Source organism: Arachis ipaensis, chromosome B7 (genome assembly GCF_059453495.1).
Source record: "Arachis ipaensis isolate K30076 ecotype BB chromosome B7, ASM5945349v1, whole genome shotgun sequence".
Classification (NCBI taxonomy): domain Eukaryota; kingdom Viridiplantae; phylum Streptophyta; class Magnoliopsida; order Fabales; family Fabaceae; genus Arachis; species Arachis ipaensis.
The window spans coordinates 82,083,988-82,094,369 of NC_142442.1; the positions used below are offsets into that span (position 1 = coordinate 82,083,988).

Genomic DNA, 10,382 nt, shown 5'->3' on the forward strand with positions numbered 1-10,382 from the left:
TTCTACTTTAGCAATTATATTAATTTTGCTTTAGTTGTTTGTTAATTAAATAATTTGCAAGTGTTTGCTTGATGTTGATTGGGTTGCTTCTTGATTGAATTTGATCAATGCACTTATACTTTGCCTTAAATTACTAACACCTAATTGGATTTGCACATTTACATGTTGCGTATTAGGTGAAATTTTTATAAGTGCATAATGAATTTAGTGAATTGAATTGAACTATTTATTCATCATGGTTTTTAGTGAATATAATCACATAACAAGGTATTTGTTCCTTGTTAATGCCTTGCATTTTTTTTAGTCGACTTGACTTGACACTACAAAAAACACGCTAATTTGCAGGGGTTTTTTATCTAATTTGCGGCGGTTTTTAACCCCCGCAGATTGCATTACAGCGGTTTAATAAACTCCCGCAGTTAGGTGTGCTGCAATATTTTACGGGGGTTTTATCAGAACCGACGCAATTTTGAAATCCAAATTGCGGCGGTTTTTGCCCCCCGCTGTTTGCGGGGGTTTCAACTAAATCGCGTCGGTTTCCGAAGACTTCCAACAGTTTTGTGTTGCAGCATTTTTTATTCATGTTGTGGGGGTTTTAAACCCCCGCAAATATGGTAAACTTAAAACAAGATTTTTTTTGTTGGAGTTGTAAACTCCCACAATTTGAAATGTAATGCCAAAATATTTTCACTATGATATATATAGTTTTTTCTTATTTTATATAATATTTATTAGAATGCAAAATTTAATAAGATAAAATTCTTTAAAGTATAAATCTAAAATATAACCCATTAAAATAAATAATAACTTTTTAATATTATAATAAAATGTATAATATCTGAATCATCACTGTCTTTATATATCTAATCCTAAAAATTAAATAAGCTAAAATAATATAAACTCACAACTACCACTAATGAGTTCTCTACTTGAATAAGTTTGTTTAATAAAAAAATGCAACATAATACCCTAACAAAGGTGCAACAATAAACAACTAATCAATCTTTAAAGTAATACTAAACAATGTCTTCACGATTTTCATTGCTTCCTCCTGATGATGTTCTTCCTGTTGTCGGTGTAATAGGTTCGTTCTCAACATCATTAGCCTAAAATAAATTAAAAATAGAAATGTCAACATAAAAATTTCCACATCTATGACACTATAACGACAATTTAAAGACAAAAAATGTTAAAAAGGCATTAACCTTTTCTTGTGTGAAAAACTTGAACAACAAATTAGTAAGAGTAGGCATGTAAAAGTTAGAATATACGAGACTAATACCATGCTAGAACATTAGCATAATATAACGGTTATCATTTATCATAATTTTTAAAAATATTAGTACAACATAGATTTGACAAGAGATGGCAATTTACCTGAGTTCTATGGTTAAATATACTAGTAAGTTCAACAGGAATTCTTCCTTCTTTAGCAAGAAAATAAGCCTTGAATGCAGCTAATGTCCCATCAAATTTAGACTCCAAACGCTTAAAATCAGCTTGGGAGTAATTGGTAGTAGATGACATTGAAGTTGAAGAATTAGCTAACTAGCTAGGATGATTGCCATTTCTGAAAGTATTAGTAGGTGTTGCTCCCATTCCCATGCATCGCACCCTACCAGAATGCTCCTCCTCAAACACTTTGCCAATAGCATCATTTGTAGATGGTCCAGATTCATCTTTCTCATTTTGAGTCATAAGTACTTCAATTTGTTCCTGCATTTGAGATTTAAGCAACAAAAATATAACAAAATAACATTAAGGTTTGGCAGATTTTGAAGTAACACTTTGTACTAAAATAGACCAAAAAGTACAACTTACTGCTATATCCCTTGCTTCATCAGTCACAAACGACCCATCTCTCTTCTTATGAGTTTCTATGTACATTTCTCCACGGCTAATTTTTCGACCAGTTTCTAAAAACTATACAAAAGAATATAAAAAAAAAAGTTAAAGAGCATATCTTAACGTAGTAAAAACAAAAAATGATTGATGCTTCATACTATTTCATGTCTTTTCCTTGAGATGGGTTTCGAGCCACCAGTATGGGGAATTGTTTGCTTCTTGCGGGCTTCCTTATTTCTCCTACACATCTCCTATAAAAAAAGAAAAATGAAGATTAGAAAAGTGATTACGTATTAATATTATATTTTGAAAATTTTAGCATGTTACCATTGTAGAAGGTAGAAACCGATACTGAACAAAGGATGCCCATTGATCTCTGTCGATGCCGACTGGGACATTATCAATGAGTGCTTGTCTATTCATGCATGGATCATAGAACTCTTTCCATAACTTAATTCTATGTTGTGACCACTTTTTTGCAAGGCTCAATTTGCAATATCGCTTTGCAATGCCCTCAGAAATTTTGAAATGAAATTTTGGCTATAAAAAAGAATCATACATAAATAACAAGATATCATTAACAATAGAAAATTTTAATAGGAATTTAGTAAAACTAATTATTTCAAATATATACCTTCAGCAAGTTACTAAAACACTCTTCAAATCTAGATCGAGGTATGCCTAAAGGTCCTGACCACTTTGAGAAATTGATTGGAAATAACTTACAATCAACTGCCAATGTCCCTAGATATCCAGCAAGCAAACCTTGGGCTTCTCCAATAGCTTGTTGATCTTCAAAGTTCACAACAACTTGCTCATCTCTAGATAAGTTATCCATTTCTTTAACTTTTAGCCTTCTAGTCTTAATAGTTCCATCTGTGCCTTTATTTCCAAAGTTTTAAACTAAATTAAAAATTTAAACACAAAGTATTTGCATATAAAATTAATTATATGTAAGTACATATTTACTTTTAAAATAGAATTTTTAAACATTTTACAATTAAAAGCTTTTAAATTTTAAACAATTATGAAGAATTCACATGTAACACAAAGGACAACACAAATCACAGAATAAAATTTCACTCCTAGACACTAGGATCAAGAAAGAAACAGATCACTTGAGTAAAAGAAGACTAAGTTTGCAACAGAACATTTGTTAGGTACCCCTAAAAAAAATAAAAACGAACTCTCCAAGAATCAAGAATATTTCGCAGTTCATATGAGTACACCTTAAGAAAAAATGAAAATTTTCAAATTCATCAACAACTCGTGTAAATCATATGGGCACCACTGTTCAGCTGTGGATTAGATCCTAAAAATAAACAAATTGAAAACTATATATCACTGAATAAAAATACATAAATAAATTATTTAAAAAATCATCTTTACATCAAGGAAAAAATGGAACCATGGACAACGACAAATGCAACTCGTCAGAATCTAGAAAACCCTCAATCAAAATCTCAATTAATAAAGAATAAAGGCAAAACTTGATAAATAAGAAAACAAGGAATCTGATCTATGTACACCACCAGTTTTAAAAGAGACAAAAATGTTAGAAAGCACGGTGCATCTAGATATAATCACAGAAAGAAGAATACCATGAAAAGAAGAGAAACAAACATTCAGAATCCAAATTCAAAATTGCAGATCAATGAAACAAATTGAGCCACTGCCGATTGATCCCACTAGGTGGTAGAGCAATACTACATTCGCATTCCACAAAAGGAAACAAAACGACTCTGTGGGTGGCAGCGATGATAAGCTATATTATAGAGGGAAAAGGAGCAAAATGGGAATAACTTCCTGATATCGAAATGGCGCTCCTTCTCCTTCGGTGTATCGAAATGGTAAGTACATATATATATATATATATATATATATATATATATATATATATATATATATATATATATATATATATATATATATATAGTGTGGACCGAAAAACATAAAAGATTTAGTAGTGGAATACAATCTTGTATTAAGTTAGTCTTACTTACGAATGGCCTAATTGGATTGAGATATCACTTAATTAAGAATGCAATTTAGCCACCTTAATTATTGGATATGATCATTATATTATTTAAATTATAAAGTAACTAACGAAAAAGTTAATTAAATGGACATCTAATTGAGAGAGAGAGAGAGAGAGAGAGAGAGAGAGAGCAATTTACAATATTGACCAGACAAACACTCATTATTTTTCTACCGAGTTTTCATTATTACTACAAGGAGAAGATAAATAAATAACAATTTGGACAAAAAGAAAAGGGGATTTGAAAGGGAAAAGATCATGATGATTTGATGATAAATAATGTGATTTCACAAAAGCCAGAACTATGCATATGCATATCACTTTGTCATCTAGTAATATTATAGGAGTAGTACTATTTCGTATTTTCATTTTATGCCTCGGGAGTTGGGTAAATATTTTAAGATTTTTATTAAAAATATTTTGGGCAACATTTCCGTACAATTGAAGTCTTTATCATATGCCTCAAAATAAGTAAACTTTAATATTATTCAACCATAGCCACATAGAAAGCTAAATAATCAGCATTAGACCTGTAAAAATTGGCATGGTACATGTTCAGCTATCAATGCATCACTTTTCTACTTTTATACAAGAGATTGCACAAAAAAAATATATTATATATAAAGATTAAAATATAAAAATTTGCATTTATATAGAAAGCACTTATTTAGCAACTCAGCATGAGAAATTAAGTTTATTATGCACCATACCTACTGTCTCCACGGTCCAATATTTAGAAGATTGACGTCCACCAAAGGGCCTAGTATGTTCTTGGGATCCTTGGTTAGGCAGTGAATGATCCATATTACTATCCGGATTGCTTTGTATTGCTGAATCATGATTAGGTGGTGAATCATGATTAGGTGGTGAGATATCCGTAGGTGAATTGTGAAATACCTCGTCGTTAGACTGATCAAAACCATTTTCAGGTAGAGGAGCTGATCTCAGGGGATTAGTAAACCGTTTACACTTCGGCATTGCTGTAAATGAATTTAACAACAAATAGTTAGAGAAAATAACTCAAAAAGCATGTTATATTTCACACAAAATTAGGCCAGAGATAAAATTTATGAACAAGCCAACGGATTAACCATAACCTTAAAATTAACAAATATATAAATAAGCTTTAACCTTAGATTTCTCATTATGAGTCAACTACGTCATCGATCAAGTGGTTTGTTGCCAATTGAATGTATTCATCACTGTTACCAAAATATTGATCAAGAGCTTGCTCTTGATGTGGCTCGTCCTCATCTGCAGCCTCTTCAATTTCATCACCCATTTCATACAAATCTCTTGGTTTTAAATGAACAACAATACTCTATCCTTTGTTAACGACATCATCTACGTAGTATACCATTGATGCTTGTGACGCTAGAATATAAGGCTCATCTTCTTCATGTTCACCGGTATGAATTGGTCTTTCAAAGTTAACACAATGAAAATGCCATTGATCTCTTCTATATCCTCTATGTCGAGTGGAATCAGCCCATTTACATTTGAAGAGAACAACAGTGAATCGCCCATAATAGCTAACCTCAATTATATCCTCCAACTTGCCATAATAGGGTACATCACCTTGTCTTAAATTTTTGTCAACTCGACTTGCAACACATGGTGTGCTAGAGGTTAAATATACTCCACTATTCTGTGTCCTCAAACCTTCTTCACGAGCAACAGTTCGAAATGTGCAACCATTTATTTTATAAGCACTATATCTCGTTGCATTTGATAAGGGGCCTCGTGCTAAAAATTTTATGTCAGTAGACAACTGTTCTATGGTATCTGGGTTCATTATCTGAAATTGGGATAAGTTATGAGAGTTAAAACGTTTATATCTTAACACCTTTTCCATTTCATAAACTCTAATAATTAAGTAACTTGTTTTTCAAACCACGAAACAAATTCCTTAAATACTCTCTTCTCTATGTCTGTGGGGTTCGGTCTTCTTCCCTTTGAGCTTCTTCTTATGTATTCTCTAAATTCACTGCATTAGGAATTAATTTGGATTCAGAGTACGTCACTCACGAATATAGATTCTGAATATATTACTGCAAATAACCTCTATCTTTACTTACTTCACATAATCCTTGACGGCTTGACAATTTAGTAACACATATCTATGGGCTTGTAGCTTTTGCTTTTCATTCAACGTAAAAATTGTACCAGAACTCCCTGCTTTACCCACCGGCGGAAAGAGACAAGATTCTGAGCATCCCTTGTCAAGCGGGTCATCACATACACGTCTAGCTCTATTGAACCTTGTCTCTATATCTTCAAAATAGCGAGAACAAAAAGTGAGACATTCCTCAGCTAAATATCCTTCGGCTATAGATGCTTCTGCTTGTGCTCTATTCCGCACATGGGATTTTAGATGGCCTAACTCCCTAAAATAATATAAAAAAATCAAGTAAAAATGACATGACTAGAGATGCAATTCTAACGATCTTTAGTTCATCATACAAAATATTTTACCTCTCAATTGGATACATGTATTGATAATGCACTGGACCTCCGAGCTTTGCTTCATCTACTAGATGGACCGTCAAGTGAACCATGACGGTAAAGAATGATGGAGGGAATAACATTTCCAACTGGCAAAGGACGACCACTATGCGTTGTTGGAGCTTGTCAAGTTCAGAGTTACTTAAGCTTTTCCCACAAAGGATCTTAAAGAATGAGCCAAACTCAGCCAATACTGCGGTAACATGATCTGGCAGCAAATGACGAACTGCTATTGGTAACAATTCCTCCAAAAGAATATGACAGTCATGACTTTTTAATCCAAAAATTTTTTTCTGTCCTTCATCCACATATCTCGAAATATTACTTGAGTATCCATCTGGTAGCACAACATTCTTCAATGCCGAAAGAAATAGCTTCTTGGTGTCACGTGTTAGTGAAAATAAAGATAAATGATATGATCCATTGTCACTTGGCCAGAGATCACGCCTTATGCCCATTTCTTTCAAATCTTTCTGTGCCTTGAGATTGTCCTTTGATTTTGCTTTGTCATTAAGCAAAGTGTACAAAATGTTATCACACACATTCTTCTCAATGTGCATAAAGTCCAGATTGTGACGCAACAAATTGGTTTTCCAGTACGGAAGATCAAAGAAAATGCTTCGCTTGTTCCACTGCTTAACTTCTCGTCGAGGTCTTTTCCCACCACTACGAGATTCTTCTCGTTGCTGATCTCGTGTTTCAACATCCTGTTGTTGTTCAAGAATGTCAGAACCTAATAACTTCTTAGGTGGACCACGCTCCTCTGTGCTTCCATCAAAACGAACACGATTCAGTCTAAATCTATGATTTCTTCCCAAAAAACGTCTATGACCCATGAAGCACCATTTAGAACTATGACGGAGATAACAAGGAAAAGAATCAAAGTTACAAGTGGGACAAGCTAAACCGGTGTGTGTGTTCCAACCAGATAGCATACCTAACCCAGGAAAATCACTTATTGTCCACATAAGAGCTGCATGCATTCTAAATGTGTTTCCGGATGATGAGTCAAATGTCTCCACACCATCAATCCATAAATCTTTCAATTCATTTATAAGGGGCTGCAAGTACACATCTATCTTATTTCCCGGGGACTTCTTTCCTGGAATAACCATTGATAAGATGAAAGAAGTGTGATTCATACACATCCAAGGTGGAAGATTGTATGGAATCAAGAACACAGGCCAAACGCTATTAGTAGAACTCAAGGCTCCGAAGGGATTAAAACCATCAGTTGCAAGACCTAGGCGAACATTTCGTGGCTCTTCGGCAAATAGTGTGTGCATCGCATTAAAATTCTTCCATGCTTCACCGTCCCTTGGATGTCTCAGTAATCCATCTCTTGCAGGTGCAGAATTATGCCATTGCATGTGCTCAGCCGTCTTGCTACACATATATAACCTTTTCAACCTTGGCTTCAGTGGAAAGTATCGCAAAACTTTTGCAGCTTGCTTTTTCTTTTTTTTTTCTTAGGGATCCATCTAGATATACCGCAATACTTGCATGTATCTTGTATGTTATCTGGAGTGTCATCTAGATATAACATACAGTCATTTGGGCAAGCATCAATCTTAGTATATTCTAGGCCGAGTTTGCAAATTACTTGCTTGGCCTTATAAAAACTAGAAGGCAGCTGTATTCCATCGAAAGTATCTCTCAACAAAGTCAATATCATAGTCATGGCCTTATCGCTTATTCTACACAAGACCTTTATGTGATACAATTTGATTATAAACTCCAACTTTGTGCATTTACTGCCCTCGTGCAACTTTTCATTTCCGTCTTTTAAAAATTCATTGAACTCACTACCATCATCAAAGGAGCCCTCATGTAATCTTCCATCTGCGATGTCTTCATCTCCATCGGGTATAACTGCATCATTCAATCCCATTATACCTTCATCCCCATGGTGGCCGAATACATCATGCAGTAATGTATTTAGCGGATTCTCTTGAGATGGTGGCGCTTGCACTTCTATACTACTTGGCTCAACAGGTTGTATCTCACCATGACGATTCCAGATCACATAGTTTCTGGGAAATGGCTTTAAGAGCAGGTGATCCTGAACTGTGTCTCTTTTATGCCATTTTCCAAATACACATCGTGGACATGGACAACATATTCTATCCGAAATGGTCGCTCTCGCAAAAGCAAAATCAAGGAATCCAATTATGCCATCCATGTATTCCTTTGTTGTTCGAGGTTTTTCAATCCAAGTTCTATCCATTGGTAACTAATTTATTCAACCAAAAATATAAAAAGTTGTAACATAAAGAAGGAATAAGTAATTTATTTTTGTAAAGTAATTAATACATTAAATCTTGTCATCGTAATCATTATAATAAGTTGTTAATTTTTTTTATACTATTTTATGTCACATTGATTTTTTTTAATTTTTTACACAGAAATACTAAATTATTCTTTAAGTATTGGTGTCGTTTTATTGGTGTAAAGTGATAGAAAATTTTAACAGATTACAACTATTTAAGTTTTAATCTTCTAAATTAAATTCTAAACAAATATAGTTTTTCATATCACATTTAAGGATTTGAATAATTATTTTATATGTAATTAATTGGGTATTATTTTATACTTGGTTAGTTTTTTAATTAAATTTTTAGTCATAGCTATATTCAATATTCAATAAATTAAATATTATAATATTTTATGACAAGCATTCTAGCTATAAAAAGTTAAGTTATAATTAAGTTATTGTATATTTTAAACGATTCAAGACTCGAAAAATACTATTCTAAAATGAGTTATATTTTATACATTTTGTTTTCATGTGAATATTATTATATATTTTTTATGTTAAAGTTTTTGCTGTTCAAAAATATTTTTGAAGCTCAGTCATTGCCAATCAACTAAATAAATTGAAAACTAGAAAAAGAAAAAAAATGACTAGAACATAAAAAGGAGGATAGATATTTCAAAAATAAAATCCCAAAAATGATATACATAGAATTTCAAAACTATAACTATTTTATTCAGAATAAAGAACATGTAACTACTTTATTGAGGCAGAGAATAACCTTGTAAAAGGAATCAACTGAATAGTTTGGATTAGATTTGAATGTATCAGTGAAATAGGAGCAACAGGTATGCCAAATCAACTACTTATATATTGCAAAAACAATTTTAAAAAAAATGATAAAAATAGTTTAGTATGAACATCAGCAAATGAAAACTTTAATTTTAAATAACAAAATGCAACAAAAGGCACAATTATCACAAATAAAAATGTTCTCTTTATTTTAACTTCAACTATCAAAGAGAGGTTGAACTCAATTTAATTACAAAGCTGTGACAGCGAGACAAAAGTTACATCTTAGGCATCACAGGAGAAAATAAATATCAATGGTTGCTATTATTATCTATATACAATATGCTTATTAGTTAAATAAAAAAGACTGCGTCTTAAGCATGTAACTAATATTTTGTTTTTAATTAGTAAGGAATTATAATATGATTCTTACCGCTAATAATTATAATTGTAAGTGGTTGTGGCACTGACTCGTGTATATATAGATGGCAAGGTATTCTATGCAGCTTTTAAGAAGAGTTCCATCATATGGACTTGTCAAAATAATTTAAAATTGACTATCTCTATTTTTTTTTTATATTCACAATTTAACTCTTTACATTTTTTATTCTATAAAGGAATTTAGCATCTAATTTTCCCTAATCTATTCCCACAAATCAAATCTGCAACACCGAATTCTACCTCATAGGTCATGGCAAAATTCATCTGTTGGTATAAGAATAGTAAGAAAAATCACTGCTACCAATCTAGAACATCATGATAGGTCTAGAGGAGGAAAAAAGAAAAAAAAATTTTTAAAATTGAAAGCTTTTAATTCCTGAAGATTAGATTTGCTTCAAATTTTCTCATAAGATTTTAATTAGGAACTGAGGAAGGTCGAAGTTAATGAAGCATGAAGCATTCTCTATTTCAAATGAACTTGGAATCACTAAATATAGTTTCATCTTT

General features: G+C 32.4%; 2 pseudogenes; both read right to left on the minus strand.

Annotated features, from left to right (window-relative positions):
• Positions 1-1,016: 1,016 nt before the first annotated feature.
• LOC107648413 (uncharacterized) lies at positions 1,017-4,861 on the minus strand (annotated as a pseudogene).
• Positions 4,862-5,027: 166 nt separating this feature from the next.
• LOC148553159 (uncharacterized) lies at positions 5,028-8,615 on the minus strand (annotated as a pseudogene).
• Positions 8,616-10,382: the final 1,767 nt, after the last annotated feature.